At 47.2% G+C, this 18,436-nt stretch overlaps 1 long non-coding RNA gene across 1 annotated transcript; it reads right to left on the bottom strand.

Annotated features, from left to right (window-relative positions):
- Positions 1-326: 326 nt before the first annotated feature.
- LOC144890873 (uncharacterized) lies at positions 327-8,552 on the bottom strand. Its single transcript, XR_013622546.1, has 2 exons — positions 8,437-8,552; positions 327-3,709 (listed from the first exon to the last, which is right to left on the bottom strand). It is a non-coding gene; the product is annotated as an uncharacterized LOC144890873 (long non-coding RNA).
- Between the last annotated feature and the right edge of the window lie 9,884 nt (positions 8,553-18,436).

Raw genomic sequence — 18,436 nt, 5'->3', positions numbered from 1 at the left:
CCACAGCGTTAAGTATGCAATGAAACCACGATACGGGGAATGCATTGTACTTTTTTTTTTTCTTTCTTCTTCTTCTGCTTCTTCTTCTTCTTCTTCTTCTTCTTCTTTCGTTCCCATTGCCTTTTCGTTTTGTTGAAGTAACAAGTGAATCCTCTTGGATTGCGCTGAGGTTCGGGCATGGAATTTCTAGGAGGAAGTATAATTTGTATGCAATGAAAGTACATGTAATATGGGATCGAGTAAGATTTGACATATCCACTTTTGTTATTCCCGATTCCTCATTATTTCAGAGTACATAGGCATAATGAAGAATATGACAATAAAAATCAGTATACAGAATTATTTTATTTAATTAATGCAAAGGAATTGGAAAGTCCGCCACGAATTTTTAATATATCTCGCCATTTTCCCGTCTGTTATTTTAGGCGGTGTATGACCGACCGTGCAGCGATTTAAAAAAAATATATCTTGGCAATTTTTTCAACCGAGTCTAAAACTATGTTAGCGGCTGTTAAAAATGAAATGATATATCGAATTAGAATTGAAATAAACCTGTGTGAGGGAGAAAGACAGCACGGGCCTAACTAAGCAGGCCTCAAAGCTATGCGAGTTAATAAAATGGTGGATATTTGTTTATGAAGCCTCTCCCAGAAGTCCCCCAACACGAACCAATCAGGAACTGCCACGCCCACTTATATGATCTCAGAATTCCTGTGACAGGAATTAGCGTTACACTGGCTGGAAGTCAATCGCTAGAGGCGCTTCCTCAGCGCCAATAAATATGCAAGCTGCTATAAAACAGAAAATATTGATTATATGTCACTTAACAAACGTAGGGATGATCAGAAAAATCATTTTATTTTTTGGACATAACCTATACATTGAACATGCAATCAATCTTCAGGTTCCGGCCTCCCCCAGACCCTCCCAACTTTCTTTTTGACCATGTTTTGTTGTTGCCCTCTTCTGTATGCTTCCTCAACATTCTTCACTCCACTTTCAAATCCTTAATACTGTTGTATTTAGTACTTGCGAAAATCGAAGATTTTTCAAGTATATTGGTTGGTCTTTTGCGTTATTCTACCTGTTTGTCTGTCTGTATGTCAGTCGCCTACAGGTCACAATTTTCATCGGACTTCACCAAACTTCACCAAATGGTGGAGTTGGTCATAAGCAAGAAGCCTATTGTTTTTGGGGTCAAAAGGTCAATATAGGACAAAGGTCACCAACATTGTCAAATTTTTAAAATCCTTAATTTTCATCCAATTAACTTGAAATTTTAAGAGGATTTTCATATCAGGACACTGAATTCAACCACCAGCTATTTTTGGGGTCAACATAGGCCTAAAGGTCAACATAGGCCAAATTTCTAAAATCCTCAATTTTCATCCGATTGATTTGAAATTTTAAGAGGATTTGCATATATAGTCACTGAATTCAACCACCAAGTATTTTTGAGGTTAACAGACTAAAAGGTCAACATAGGCCAAAAGGTTAACATAGGCCAAGTTTCTAAAATTCCTCAATTTTCGTCCAATGAACTTGAAATTTGAAGAAGATTTCCATATCTGGCCATTGAATTCAACCATCAAGTATTTTTGAGGTCAACATAGGCCAAAAGGTCAACATAGGCCATGTTTCTAAAATCCTCAATTTTCATCTGATTGACTTGAAATTTTAAGAGGATTTGCATATCTGGTCAATAAATTCAACCAAGTATTTTTGAAGTCAACATAGGCAAAAAAGGTCAACATAGGCCAGATTTCTAAAAGCCTGAATTTTCATCCGATTGACTTGAAATTTTAAGATGATTTGCATATCTGGTCAATAAATTCAACCAAGTATTTTTGAGGTCAACATAGGCCAAAAGGTCAACATAGGCCAGATTTCTAAAATCCTCAATTTTCATCCGATTGATTTGAAATTTTAAGAGGATTTGCATATATAGTCACTGAATTCAACCACCAAGTATTTTTGAGGTTAACAGACTAAAAGGTCAACATAGGCCAAAAGGTTAACATAGGCCAAGTTTCTAAAATTCCTCAATTTTCGTCCAATTAACTTGAAATTTGAAGAAGATTTCCATATCTGGCCATTGAATTCAACCATCAAGTATTTTTGAGGTCAACATAGGCCAAAAGGTCAACATAGGCCATGTTTCTAAAATCCTCAATTTTCATCTGATTGACTTGAAATTTTAAGAGGATTTGCATATCTGGTCAATAAATTCAACCAAGTATTTTTGAAGTCAACATAGGCAAAAAAGGTCAACATAGGCCAGATTTCTAAAAGCCTGAATTTTCATCCGATTGACTTGAAATTTTAAGATGATTTGCATATCTGGTCAATAAATTCAACCAAGTATTTTTGAGGTCAACATAGGCCAAAAGGTCAACATAGGCCAGATTTCTAAAATCCTCAATTTTCATTTGATTGACTTTCAATTTTAGCAGGATTTGCATACCAGGGCACTGAATTCAACCACCAAGAAACGTCTAGGAGCAACAACAGCTCAGCCGCGAAGTGTTAGGCGACACAAGCTCACAGAATGCAGCCACACACAGGACCGCCGAAGCACGTAAAAATCGTCTGTCCTTGGTTGCAACACTCACTACTGAGTTCCAAACTGCCTCTGGAAGCAACGTCAGCACAACAATTGTTCGTCGGGATATTCATGAAATGGGTTTCCATGGCCATTGGCCAAGCAACCACACACAAGCCTAAGATCACCATGCTCAATGCCAAGCGTTGGCTGGAGTGGTGTAAAGCTCACCACCATTGGACTCTGGAGCAGTGGAAACACGTTCTCTGGAGTGATGAATCATGCTTCACCATCTGGCAGTCTCACGGACTAATCTGGGTATGGCGGATGCTAGGGGAACGCTACCTACCTGAATGCATAGTGCCAATTGTAAAGTTTGGTGGAGGAAAAATAATGGTCTGTGGCTGTTTTTCATGGTTCAGGCCAGACCCCTTCGTTCCAGTGAAGGGAAATCTTAACGCTACAGCATACAATTGCATTCCAGACGATTGTGTGCTTCCAACTTTGTGGCAACAGTTTGGGGGAAAGCCCTTTCCTGTTTCAGCATGACAATGGCACCGTGCACAAAGCGAGGTCCATACAGAAATGGTTTGTCGAGATCAGTGTGGAAGAACTTGACTGGCCTGCACAGAGGCCTGACCTCAACCCCATCGAACACCTTTGGGATGAATTGGAACGCCGACTGTGAGCCAGGCCTAATCGCCCAACATCAGTGCCCGGTCTCACTAATGCTCTTGTGGCTGAATGGAAGCAAATCCCCGCAGCAATGTTCCAACATCTAGTGGAAGCCTTCCCAGAAGATTGGAGGCTGTTATAGCAGCAAAGAGGGGGGGGGGGGGGACTAACTCCATATTAATGCCCATGATTTTGGAAAGAGATGTTCGATGTTCGGGTGTCCTCATACTTTTGGTCATGTAGTGTACATACACATACATAGCAGCAAAGTAACAACAGAAGAAAGTGAAGCTAGAGGTGCTATTTTGTAATCAGTTTAAATGCTCGTACAATGTGGAACGTTTTCCTAAATATTATTTTAAAAATACAAAACCAAACATTGGAAGTTCAACCTATTCATTCAACCAATATTCTCCATCGGTCATGGTTGAATTCGGGCATCGATTATGTCATCACTCACAAACAGTCTTGGGAGAGGCTTTCCTTGATAACCTGGAAAAAAAATTGACCAACTGTGAGACTATGTTAAAATGCAAATGAAAAGCTTTGAAAAATCCCTTTGCATTTCATATGATTTGCAAGTGTCTCAACAACGAAGTATCAGCGAAGGTAATAACAATATTTGATGTAATATTAGACATGAATGTAAGTCAACAAATGAGTCGCAGACAGAAATCTAATAACTACAGGGTATCCAATAGATATAAATAATGAGGCTTTTATTTTTTATAACATCAGACATCAATAATCCATATCCTTCCTTTTTTATGTCATCCACTTAACATGATGTTCTCGTATGACATGATGAGATATTTTCCAATGTTCTCGATGGGATATAGCATTGACTACATCAAGATAATCCACATATGACGGTTTTAATAAGAATGATTTACGAATCAGAGCGAGATTGCAAAATAGCAATGAAAAGGATGCAGTGAAAGACTAGGGCTGGCATGGTACCGTAGACATATGTGCATTCGCCTCTTAGCTGTCTCGCCTGGGTGCCAATCTCAACCATGCTGTGATGGAAGATCTTGCAATGCTCTACAATGAGCAGATTTTCAGAAATGCTCCAGAAAAGTGAGGATACCTTTTCCATGTTAATAGAGTGCGATAATCGCATGGGATGTGGAACACGATGTTTGTCAAATGGAGGAAAAATCGTTTTTTCCCTACATTTGCCAAACATCCGAAAAGAGCAATATGCTGGGCACCTGATGGGATGTCAAGGGTTGGACGACCAACAGAGACCTCGAGAAGGAAATGAAAGGAATGAAGGGACATCTAGAATAAAATCGGCACGTGGGCCCAAGACCTTCAAAAGTGGTGAATGTTCATATGCAAGGTCACATGATTGAATAATAAGCAAGTCAGCAACATTTTTGACTTATGATGATGTCATTTTTGAATTTTCAGGCATTTGTTATCGCATCTTTGCAAACCCTAAAGTGATCATATTACATGCACGTTTTATTTTTTAAAATACAATACATTGTGTTGTTGGTATACATACACCACCGGGTGGCACCACACGGTGTATATTTACCTAGATAATTTATGCCACTCCCACCCTCCCCCACATACCATGTGAGGCTGCAGCCATATAGCCTATGTTATAGTATAGTTACCCACCACCCCCTTACCCCACAAAGTTGTATTTTTACCCCGAGTTTGGAGTTTGTAACTTAAAAGATGTGGCTGTGCATAGAACACAGAGACAGAGAGAGAGAGAGAAAGAGAGAGAAAGATGAAGAGAAAGGGCAAGAGAAAGAGCAAGAGAAAGAGCAAGAGAAAGAGCAAGAGAGAGCAAGAGAAAGAGCAAGAGCAAGAGAAAGAGCAAGAGAAAGAGCAAGAGCAAGAGCAAGAGAAAGAGCAAGAGCAAGAGCAAGAGAAAGAGAAAGAGCAAGAGCAAGAGAAAGAGCTTGAGCAGGAGCATGAGCAAGAGCAAGAAAGTCGGATTTCTCCACCTCCATCTGCTCACGAGATGTACCATCCCAAGAAGACTGGCGGCATGACCTGCTGGCGTTGAGGTGGTGGACATGGTGCATTCCAAGGTCGTTATAAACAATTCATGTGCCATGGCTGTGGGAAGAGGAGGCATCTGTAAGCCCGATGTCCCAGACCCACCTCTTTCACTCACCATGTCAATGTCGACACTGACAACGCAAAGCCAACTGATCGCATGCTTCACGTAACAACAGCACATCAGGCGCTGCCATAGTCGAAGGTGAGAATTATTCCGTTTTCTCTGTGGACACCAGGAATACTGAACCTCCGTTTGTTGTGGCGGTGACAATAGATCATTCCCCTGTGGAAATGAAGATCGATACTGGTGCTTCAAGATCAATCATGTGTGAAGGCATGTTCACCTCGCTGTATCCACAGGGTGGGGTTCCGGAGATCACACCTGTGTCGACTAAACTGAAGACGTATACCAGCGAAATTGTGCCTCTGATTGGCTCAGCCATTGTGTCCGTCGATTACGATTTACGGTGACTTGTCACAAAGGGCAAGGGTCCGGCTTTGTTAGGCAGAGACTGGTTAAAGGTCAAAAGACTCAACTGGCATAATGTGAACCGTGTGTCCACCAGTGCTGGATGCGCATCGATTGTCGACAAGTATCCTGATCTATTTTGTGATGGTGTGAGCACTTTTTAAGGCACCAAGGTTAAGATTCATGTGGATGCCGAGGCTAGGCCTATTTTCCAAAGGGCAAGACCTGTACCGTACATGATGCGAGCAAAGATTGAGCAGGAGCTCGATCATCTTCTCGATGAAGGAATCATCGCCCCAGTTCAATACTCCGACTGGGCTGCTCCAATTGTACCGGTGCTGAAAGCTGATGGGAGCTTACGTATCTGTGGGGACTACAAGACTACCATAAATCATCATTCAAAACTGGATGGATATCCTCTGCCCAAAGCTGAGGACCTGTTCACGTCTCTCATGGGAGGTGAGACATTCACAAGGTTAGACCTGACTAATGCTTATGCACAAATGGAACTTTCAGACGAATCTCAAACTTTCACCTGTACCAATACACACCGTGGACTGTTCGTGTACAATCGATGCCCTTTTGGCATTCAGTCCACCGCGCCCATTTTCCAGCAAAAAATGGAGAAGCTTATGAAGAACTGTACCCCGCACGGTTGTGTTTCAGGAGCATGTATTGGTGACCGGTTGGTCAGCCCAGGAACACCTCCAGAACCTGAATGAAGTGCTAAGCCGTCTCTCCAGTGCAGGTCTTCGTCTCCGTCGTGAGAAATGTGTCTTCATGGCCCCTGAGGTTGAGTACTTGGGTCATCGCATTACGCGGAAAGGCATTTTGCCCTCACCGGCTAAAGTGGAAGTTCTCAAGAGAGCTCCCACTCCCACCAAGGTGTCTGAGCTTCGGGTTTTTCTCGGAATGTTAACCTACTTTGGTAATTTCCTACAAAACCTGAGTACTGTCTTGGAACCGTTGAACATTTTGTTGCGCAAAGGTGTTCATTGGAAATGGGGTTCTGCTCAAGGAAAGGCTTTCAGGGATGCACAAACCCTGTTATGTACGTCACCATTGCTTGTACATTACGACCCTACGAAAGAGCTCACGTTGAGCTGTGACAGTTCATATTGCGGAATAGGTTGTGTAATATTGCAAACAAACGATGCTGGTCTTTTGCAACCTGTTGCACATGCATCGAGGAAACTCAAGTACGGAACGTCGGTACGGGCAGGTTGACCGCGAGGCACTTTCTTGCATTTTTGGAGTAGGTAAAATGCACCGGTACCTTTATGGCCGACATTTCATATTAGAAACTGACCACAAATCCCTCCTCGGTCTGTTGGAGGAGGATAAGGTAGTATCACCGACTTCATATGGTCGTGTGCAACGTTGGGCTCTAACCATTGCTGGTTATGACTACAAGCTTGTGTACAGGCCAGGACATGAAATGTATTGTGCAGACGCATCGAGTCGTCTACCGCTTCCGCAAACCATTGAGGAACCACCTATACCCGGTAATGTTGTTCATCTACTCATTCTACTGTCTCCCGTTGTTCATGAGGAAGCACCTGTCACTGCAAAGCAAATTGCAAGAGGTACGAGCGACGATCCTACATTGTCGCATGTCAGACGCTGTGTCCTGTCGGGTGATTGGTCATCTTGTACAGGTGAAGGTAAACCGTATCTAAACAGGAAGGACGAGTTGTCAGTTGACATGGATTGCCTCCTTTGGGGGAGTGTATCATCATCCCACCTAAACTACGTGAGACAATATTGTCAGAACTACATGATGCTCACTCTGGGATGGACATCATGAAAACTGTAGCCAGAGCTCACGGTGGTGGCCAAAGTTAGATGATGACATAGAAACCTGCGTACGTCATTGTCTCACATGTCAGGTTAATGCTAAGTCACCACCGGGAGCACCACTTGAAATGTGGTCATGGCCAGGTAAACCTTGGTCGAGGTTACATATTGATCATGCTGGACCTTTCTTCGGTAAGTTGTTCCTTGTCGTCGTTGGTGCTCACTCAAAGTGGATTGAGGCTGTTGTTGTACCCTCGACAGGCTCGGGCGTTACAATCGAAGCCCAACGCAGTATGTCACAATGTCAAAAAGTTGTGGACAGATTATGACAGAATTTGGTGGATGAGTTGGGTAGGTGACGAGAACAAGCCGAATACATTTTGGTTTTGGTCCGGATGCAGATCCGGCCTCTCAGTGGGATACAAAATGTGACCTGTTCAGCCTGGCGGAGGTGTGCGCTACACGGAGTACCGTTCTAGTTTGACTTGTGATGACGTCATTTTTTATTTATTTTCAGGAATTTGTTGGATTTTCACCATGTGTGTAATAACTTTATTAATGCTTAGGCCCTTAGATGCTCATATTCCAAGAACTTTTTATTTAAAATATTGTTGCGAATATGGAATTTGGCCTCCATATCCGCTTGTAAATATTCCCCTATTTTCTCCGATACTCCCCAACTCTCCCTTACCCCATTCCCTAGTCCCATTGTCTGTAAACAACACCCATTAGAGCCGATCTTCCCCTTCATCCCCCCATTAAATGTCGTGCCCAGGTCCCCCGCACCACACGTAGACAATTATAGGACATCTTGCTAGTTATTCTTAATCTATGTCAGTTAAGGACTTGTTTCCATTAATTATGACTCTTCGTTGCACCAGAATGTGATTATATGGCACCTGTTAGGAAGTTTAGGACCTCCCCATACCTCTCCGCATCTCTTCCCCATGAAGAAGCTCCAACAACAACCACAACAACAGCGGCTTTGCGTCCTCACTCCGGCTCGGTTGGCCGCCATTGAACATGTGCTCGACGGGGTTACCCAGAAGGGGGCTCCCTGTCGGCCCCTCGTCAAGGGCGGAGCCGGTAACCCCCGCACCCAATGAGAAGCCATGGGCCGATGCCATATGGGGCGGAGCTAACGAGCGAGGGCGTGACTCCCCGCCGGATATACGCGGCCCCGCGCCGGACGTGACGTAAGATGCGCCCCGAGCTTGGAAGGACAAGACGCCACCCTCCCGAGCGCTGAGCGACCTCCCCGGCATCTCCACCAAAGTCGCGACCCACGAGCGCTGAGCGACCTCCCCGCATCTGCTGGACACCACCGTACGTGATTCTGTCCCTGAGCCAGGTGCACCTGAGCCATCGACTGCCGCTTTCCTTGCCATCAAATCCCGTGTGAGTCAGTTTTGTCCTGTTTCTCTGTGGTCTGTCTAGGGTTAATATAAGGTTGTGTCTAAGTGCCCACCTTCCTATGTTTCCCTCTTGTCCCTGTAATCTAACCTTTTCCGCCTTAATATAACCTCCTCCGGAGGTCTTGAGAACTGAACCCCTGGTGTCGTATTGTGTGATTATAATCCAGCCGGGTGTCTTCTTTTCCTTATTGAGCCAGCATAGCGCGGCTTCGTCGACGTTCGAGTACAATCGGGTAACTTGTACGGATACGGCGGCCATCCCGCTCGGCCCACCATACCATCAAAGTCGTATCTGTAACAATATCATATCTTATGTGTCTGTCAATGCATATTTGATAAAATGTCAAATTTAATAATAATATGTTTATTATCCACAGAAAATTGAAAATTGCACTGTCAAACAAGAATGAATCATAAATAAAGCTCACGTCATGATAAATGATGACAAAACAATAACCAAAGTTCAACAACAAACCCCTATCAAACTTTCAAGGTTAAACAAAGAGAGCAACTCAGCAGACAACTGCAGAGTCCACACTGCTACCCACTACCCACACTGCTACCCACTACCCACACTGCTACCCACGATCCACACTGCTACCCACTACCCACACTGCTACCCACTACCCACACTGCCACCCACTATCCACACTGCTACGTACTACCCACACTGCTATCCACTACCCACACTGCTACCCACTACCCACACTGCTACCCACTACCCACACTGCTACCCACTACCCACATTGCTACCCACTACCCACATTGCTACCCACTACCCACACTGCTATCCACTACCCACACTGCTACCCACTACCCACACTGCTACCCACTACCCACACTGCTACCCACTACCCACACTGCTACCCACTACCCACACTGCTACCCACTACCCACATTGCTACCCACTACCCACATTGCTACCCACTACCCACACTGCTATCCACTACCCACACTGCTACCCACTACCCACACTGCTATCCACTACCCACACTGCTATCCACTACCCACACTGCTACCCACTACCCACACTGCTACCCACTACCCACACTGCCACCCACTATCCACACTGCTACGTACTACCCACACTGCTATCCACTACCCACACTGCTACCCACTACCCACACTGCTACCCACTACCCACACTGCTACCCACTACCCACATTGCTACCCACTACCCACATTGCTACCCACTACCCACACTGCTATCCGCTACCCACACTGCTACCCACTACCCACATTGCTACCCACTACCCACACTGCTATCCACTACCCACACTGCTACCCACTACCCACACTGCTATCCACTACCCACACTGCTATCCACTACCCACACTGCTACCCACTACCCACACTGCTACCCACTACCCACACTGCCACCCACTATCCACACTGCTACGTACTACCCACACTGCTATCCACTACCCACACTGCTACCCACTACCCACACTGCTACCCACTACCCACACTGCTACCCACTACCCACATTGCTACCCACTACCCACATTGCTACCCACTACCCACACTGCTATCCGCTACCCACACTGCTACCCACTACCCACACTGCTACCCACTACCCACACTGCTACCCACTACCCACACTGCTACCCACTACCCACACTGCTACCCACTACCCACATTGCTACCCACTACCCACATTGCTACCCACTACCCACACTGCTATCCACTACCCACACTGCTATCCACTACCCATACTGCTATCCACTACCCACACTGCTACCCACTACCCACACTGCTATCCACTACCCACACTGCTACCCACTACCCACACTGCTACCCACTACCCACACTGCTACCCACTACCCACACTGCTACCCACTACCCACACTGCTACCCACTACCCACATTGCTACCCACTACCCACATTGCTACCCACTACCCACACTGCTATCCACTACCCACACTGCTACCCACTACCCACACTGCTACCCACGATCGACACTGCTACCCACTACCCACACTGCTTCCCACTACCCACACTGCCACCCACTACCCACACTGCCCCCCACTACCCACACTGCTACCCACGATCCACACTGCTACCCACTACCCACACTGCTACCCACTACCCACACTGCCACTCACTACCCACACGGCCACCCACTACCCACACTGCTACCCACTACCCACACTGCTACCCACGATCCACACTGTTACCCACTACCCACACTGCTACCCACTACCCACACTGCCACCCACTACCCACACTGCTACCCATTACCCACACTGCTACCCACTACCCACATCTCTACCCACTACCCACACTGCTACCCGCTACCCACTACCCACACTGCTACCCACTACCCACACGGCTACCCACTACCCACACTGCTACCCACTACCTACCCACTACCCACACTGCTACCCATTACCCACACTGCTACCCACTACCCACACTGCTACCCACTACCCACACTGCTACCCACTACCCACACTGCCACTCACTACCCACACTGCCACCCACTACCCACACTGCTACCTACTACCCACACTGCTACCCACTACCCACACTGCTACCCACTACCCACACTGCTACCCACTACCCACACTGATACCCACTACTCACACTGCTACCCACTACCCACACTTCTACCCACTACCCACACTGCCACTCACTACCCACACTGCCACCCACTACCCACACTGCTACCTACTACCCACACTGCTACCCACGATCCACACTGCTACCCACTACCCACACTGCTACCCACTACCCACACTGCCACCCACTACCCACACTGCTACCCACTACCCACACTGCTACCCACTACCCACACTGCTACCCACTACCCACACGGCTACCCATTACCCACACTGCTACCCACTACCCACACTGCTACCCACTACCCACACTGCTACCCACTACCCACACTGATACCCACTACTCACACTGCTACCCACTACCCACACTTCTACCCACTACCCACACTGCCACTCACTACCCACACTGCCACCCACTACCCACACTGCTACCTACTACCCACACTGCTACCCACGATCCACACTGCTACCCACTACCCACACTGCTACCCACTACCCACACTGCCACCCACTACCCACACTGCTACCCACTACCCACACTGCTACCCACTACCCACACTGCTACCCACTACCCCATTAATATCACTGACTTCCATTAAAAGCCCAAACAAACCTGACCTCATTTGACCCTTTCAATCCAGAAAGGGACCTTCAACATCAAATCCAGAGCCCTATAAACATCCCATGTTTGGAATCCCATGCCCTATTGATCTATCATGGTTATTTACTGTTATCAAAGTTGTGTCCTATGCACAAAACAAGTTCCTGGAAGGCCTACTATAAACTTCCATCCTGGTCTTTCATCTGCAGGGCAATCCATCAATGTGTGTACTGTCCATAGGATGGATGTTAAAGTGGGCATCCAGTCTGCCAACATTAGTTGATGGACGTTAAACATCTCACCGTTGTGTCTTTCGCGCAGAGTAGGAGAGAGGACAAATTACAAGTTCCTGCCCGAAAATAAAGAGGGCAACTGCATCAGAGGTGCCACCATCCCCCCAATCACATGCCACATATGGAGGAAGGGCAGAATACATAGGGATTGTTGCTTTCATACTGTTTACATAATAATGGACAAAGTATAATAAATTAAATTATTGGAGGAATTGGAATGGGAATTGTTTATTGCTACTTATTTTACATATTTAAAGAATTTGCCAAATTGAGCCAGTTTTCAGTGTTACCATGAACGATCCATCACCTTGCTTGAGATGGCTCGTTGTTTGTCCAGCCCAGCAATGTCTGTTCCTTCTCTGGTCATGCATTGCATCGCCTTCCCTTTGAGCGAGGTTCTGATCGATATCCTCCCTCACCTGCGGAATGGAATGGACTGGAGAATGGTGCAATACGTCTTGCCGTCGCTTCCACCCGAGAACCCAAGATCTTGCCCATCGTTTGAATCGATGGTTGAGGACAAACAGATTCCCTGGAATGGCCCTGGATCATTGTTTAAAGCTGATATCTGAAAGTAGTTTAAGTAACACATTGCTCTGCTGAAAAATAAATCTCATGGAAGCACATACATGTAGTCTTAACACCCCTTTGCACGTTCGTATCCATTTGGTGCACTTTTATATTTTGCCTGCAAATTGGTAAGGCCCCAACCCTAACCCTAACCCACGTAGGGTCCTATTTTTCTTTCTTCTTATTCCTATAGCATAATGTTCACCGCCGGGATGTGAATGATGCTGGGCAGAACTGGACCACTTGGCGGGCAGCACTGGACCACTTGTCGGGCAGCACTGCACCACTTGGCGGGCAGCACTGCACCACTTGGCGGACAGCACTGGACCACTTGGCGGACAGCACTGGACCACTTGGTGGGCAGCACTGGACCACTTGGCGGACAGCACTGGACCACTTGTCGGGCAGCACTGGACCACTTAGCGGCAGCACTGGACCACTTGGTGGGCAGCACTGGACCACTTGGCGAGCAGCACTGGACCACTTAGCGGCAGCACTGGACCACTTGGCGAGCAGCACTGGACCACTTAGCGGCAGCACTGGACCACTTGGCGGGCAGCACTGGACCACTTGGTGGGCAGCACTGGATCACTTGGCGGGCAGCACTGGACCACTTGGCGGGCAGCACTGGACCACTTGGCGGCAGCACTGGACCACTTAGCGGCAGCACTGGACCACTTGGCGGCAGCACTGGACCACTTGGCGGCAGCACTGGACCACTTAGCGGCAGCACTGGACCACTTGGCGGCAGCACTGGACCACTTAGCGGCAGCACTGGACCACTTGGCAGCAGCACTGGACCACTTAGCGGCAGCACTGGACCACTTGGCGGGCAGCACTGGACCACTTGGTGAGCAGCACTGGACCACTTGGCCGGCAGCACTGGACCACTTGGCGGCAGCATTAGACCACTTGGCGGGCAGCACTGGACCACTTGGCGGGCAGCACTGGACCACTTGGTGGGCAGCACTGGACCACTTGGCGAGCAGCACTGGACCACTTAGCGGCAGCACTGGACCACTTGGCGGGCAGCACTGGACCACTTGGTGGGCAGCACTGGACCACTTGGCCGGCAGCACTGGACCACTTGGCGGCAGCATTAGACCACTTGGCGGGCAGCACTGGACCACTTGGCGGGCAGCACTGGACCACTTGGCGGGCAGCACTGGACCACTTGGCAGGCAGCACTGGACCACTTGGTTGCAGCACTGGACCACTTGGCGAGCAGCACTGGACCACTTGGCCGGCAGCACTGGACCACTTGGCGGCAGCATTAGACCACTTGGCGGGCAGCACTGGACCACTTGGCGGGCAGCACTGGACCACTTGGCGGGCAGCATTAGACCACTTGGTGGGCAGCACTGGACCACTTGGCGGGCAGCACTGGACCACTTGGCGGGCAGCACTGGACCACTTGGCAGGCAACACTGGACCACTTGGTGGGCAGCATTGGACCACCTCGCGGGCAGCACTGGACCACTTGGCGGCAGCATTAGACCACTTGGCGGGCAGCACTGGACCACTTGGCGGGCAGCACTGGACCACTTGGCGGGCAGCATTAGACCACTTGGTGGGCAGCACTGGACCACTTGGCGGGCAGCACTGGACCACTTGGCGGGCAGCACTGGACCACTTGGCAGGCAACACTGGACCACTTGGTGGGCAGCATTGGACCACCTCGCGGGCAGCACTGGACCACAGACCCTTGCGATGGAAGACTGCTGCATGACGCATCATTTTCAAGGTGGGAGTTTCATTGAACGCAGTGAATTTGCTGATTTATGCAAAATCTGTTTCTCTTTTATGGCATTTGTGACGTTTCTATAATTTGGTACCAGAATTGAGTTTGTGAGACGCTTTGCTATGTCCGTTTCATTGCCTCCCTGGAAGAACCTGATGCCTAACGGCCTTGCTAATAATCACAGTATTTATACTACATTTGGCCTTGCTTCACGAGCAAGTAATATATTTATGGGAAAGTTCGAGCTTATCTTTGATACTATAAAATCTTAATTGGACATTTAGTCCTTTACGTACCCAAGGTTATAACATCCAGGCTTCACAATGTGGCTGCAAACTCGGGATTTTTCGGCCTTTTAATTTCAATTTGATTCTTAAGCCTCCTAACTTTTCATTAAGACTTCATTTTGTTGAGGTGACATTATTTAGTTACTACGGATCTTGAGTTTGGAACATTGGAGGACTGAAACTATCGTCATCGCTGTTACGTCATTGCAATGCCTTTGGTGGTCCAACCATATGCCCAGGCTGATGGTCAGATGCTCCGATTAATTATTAGAGTCTCTCCGTCTACTATTCCAGGTACCCCAGGCCCAAGTTGTCCATGAGGGAGATATGGGAATGCCTAAGCCTTATATCATTTACCTTAATGTGGTATTTTGTAACGTCAGATGAACCATTAACATGGACCAACTGAGCCATGGGCACAAGACCCTCACAAATGACTAAAATGTAGTAAAAATTTGCTACACTGCATTCAATTAATATTACGATTAATATTCCCAAGGGTCACCCAAATTAGGCCCAAACCGGTAGTGTTTGTGCAGGAAAGCAGACAAATGGGGAAATACTCCTTATATTTGAAAGGGGGTTTATTTACAAAGCATTCCGGGGAAAAGGGTAGACATGACATTCAAAAAGCACGACATATATAGCGGTCGACAGACACAATTATGGTAGGATGCCCACTAATTGTGAGTGGTGTCAATTTTTTCAGGCCACCCCAACCGACGGGACGGCTCTGAGGAGAAATGGTCCGTTGTCTGAGGTTTAGTAGTCTGATGATGTTAGGTCACCAATCATCGAGCATTAAGCGAGTAAACATCTTCAAACAAGATTATGAATGGACCTGTAAACAGCACTCGGTAGAGCACATACCTGCACACTCAGTAGAGCTCCACACTCGGTAGAGCACATACCTCCGCACTTGGTAGGGTGCATACCTCTGCACTTGGTAGAACACATACCTCCGCACTTGGTAGAGCATATACCTCCGCACTTAATAGAGCACATACCTCCGCACTTGGTAGAGCACATACCTCTGCACTCGGTAGAGCACATACCTGCACACTCAGTAGAGCTCCACACTCGGTAGAGCACATACCTCCGCACTTAATAGAGCACATACCCTCCGCACTCGGTAGAGCACATACCTCTGCACTCGGTAGAGCACATACCTGCACACTCAGTAGAGCTCCACACTCGGTAGAGCACATACCTCCGCACTTGGTAGAGCACATACCTCTGCACTCGGTAGAGCACATACCTCCGCACTTGGTAGAGTGCATACCTCTGCACTCGGTAGAGCACATACCTCCACACTCAGTAGCGATCCACACTTGGTACAGCACATACCTCCGCACTCGGTAGAGCACATACCCCCCGCACTCGGTAGAGCACATACCTCCGCACTTGGTAGAGCACATACCTCCGCACTCGGTAGAGCACATACCTTCACACTCAGTAGAGCTCCACACTTGGTAGAGCACAGACCTCCGCACTTGGTAGAGCACATACCTCCGCACTTGGTAGAGCACAAACCTCTGCACTCGGTAGAGCACATACCTCCACACTCAGTAGAGCTCCACACTTGGTAGAGAACATACCTCCGCACTCGGTAGAGCACATACCTCCACACTCAGTAGAGCTCCACACTTGGTAGAGCACAAACCTCTGCACTCGGTAGAGCACATACCTCCACACTCAGTAGAGCTCCACACTTGGTAGAGAACATACCTCCGCACTCGGTAGAGCACATACCTCCACACTCAGTAGAGCTCCACACTTGGTAGAGCACAAACCTCTGCACTCGGTAGAGCACATACCTCCACACTCAGTAGAGCTCCACACTTGGTAGAGAACATACCTCCGCACTCGGTAGAGCACATACCTCCGCACTCGGTAGAGCACATACCTTCGCACTTGGTAGAGCACATACCCTCTGCACTTGGTAGAGCACATACCTCTGCACTTGGTAGAGCACATACCTCCGCACTCCGTAGAGCACATACCTCCGCACTCCGTAGAGCACATACCTCCACCAGGCTGAACAGTTTACGTTTTGTATCCACTGATAGGTCAGTTCTGGATCCGGACCTGAACCAAAATCTAATCATTTCGTCCGTGCCACATACCCAATCTCCCCACCAAATGTCATCCGAATCCATCCACAACTTTTTAGAGATATCTTGTTCACAAACAAAAAATGAAAAATCACTCATAGAGCGACACTTGGCGAAAGAGAAACAAAGTAGAATGTCACTCAGTAGGGCAGCCTTTTGACCTCAAAAATAATTAGTGGTTAAATTCAGTGACCTGATATGCAAATCGTCTTCAAATTTGAAGTTAATCGGATGAAAATTGAGGATTTTAGAAATTTGGCCTATTTTGTCCGTTTGGCCTATGTTGACCTCAAAAATAGTTGGTGGTTGGATTCCGTTTGCTGATATGAAAATCCTATTCAAATTTCAAGTCAATTGGATGAAAATTGAGGATTTTAGATACTTGACAAGGTTGTTTACCTTTGGCCTATGTTGACGTTTTGGCCTATGCTGATCTCAAAATAGTTGGTGGTTGATTTCAGTTAGCTGACATGTAAATATTTTGACAAAAATAAATAGGATTCTGTTGGACGACCAACTCTACCATTTGGTGAAGTTTTGTGAAGATCAGCTTAAAATTGTGACCTGTAGGCAAGTATAAGTGAACGGACAGACAAACACACACAGACAAACACACACAGACAAACACAAACAGACAAACACACACAGACAAACACACAGAGAAACACACACAGACAAACACATACATACAGACAAACACACAGGCAAACACACACAGACAAACACACACAGACAAACACACACAGACAAACCCATACATCTATCTATAATTCCAGTAATCTCTGTACGTTTGTACGTTTGTCTGTGACCGCTGTTTCTCGACAACCACGGGTCCGATATACTTTTAACTTGCCAGGTATATTGCTGGGGACCCGAGGATGTGCCTTTTCAAGGTTTCATATTAATCGGACAATTACTTACCGAGCTATGTCCAAAAAACGATTCAACCAATCAGAGAGCAGCGAACTATCGCGTGTGCCGAACGTGGCGGACACACTCTGCCTCGGATGGCACATTTGAGAGCGTATTCATTTATTTCACGTTTGCAAACTATGTTGGCGTTAAACTATGTTTTAAAACTAATAAAAACGAATTTGCGATTCATTCGCTTTCCTGCGCGTTTGTGCACGCGATGGCGATTTCTTTACCAAACTCCGGAAGCCGTTCGCTTTGGACCAAACCATTTCATGTAAATAGAGGGGGGGGATTGTCACCACTCGCAAGCCGTTCGCTTTGGACCAAACCATTTCATGTAAATAGAGGGGGGGGGGGATATAATTTTAGATATATATATAGTACGGGCATGCCCTAGTACAGACAAACACACAGGCAAACACACACAGAC

Source organism: Myxine glutinosa, chromosome 2 (genome assembly GCF_964187855.1).
Source record: "Myxine glutinosa chromosome 2, kmMyxGlut1.1, whole genome shotgun sequence".
In the NCBI taxonomy this organism is placed as follows: Eukaryota; Metazoa; Chordata; class Myxini; order Myxiniformes; family Myxinidae; genus Myxine; species Myxine glutinosa.
This window is presented reverse-complemented; position numbering and strand designations above follow the sequence as displayed.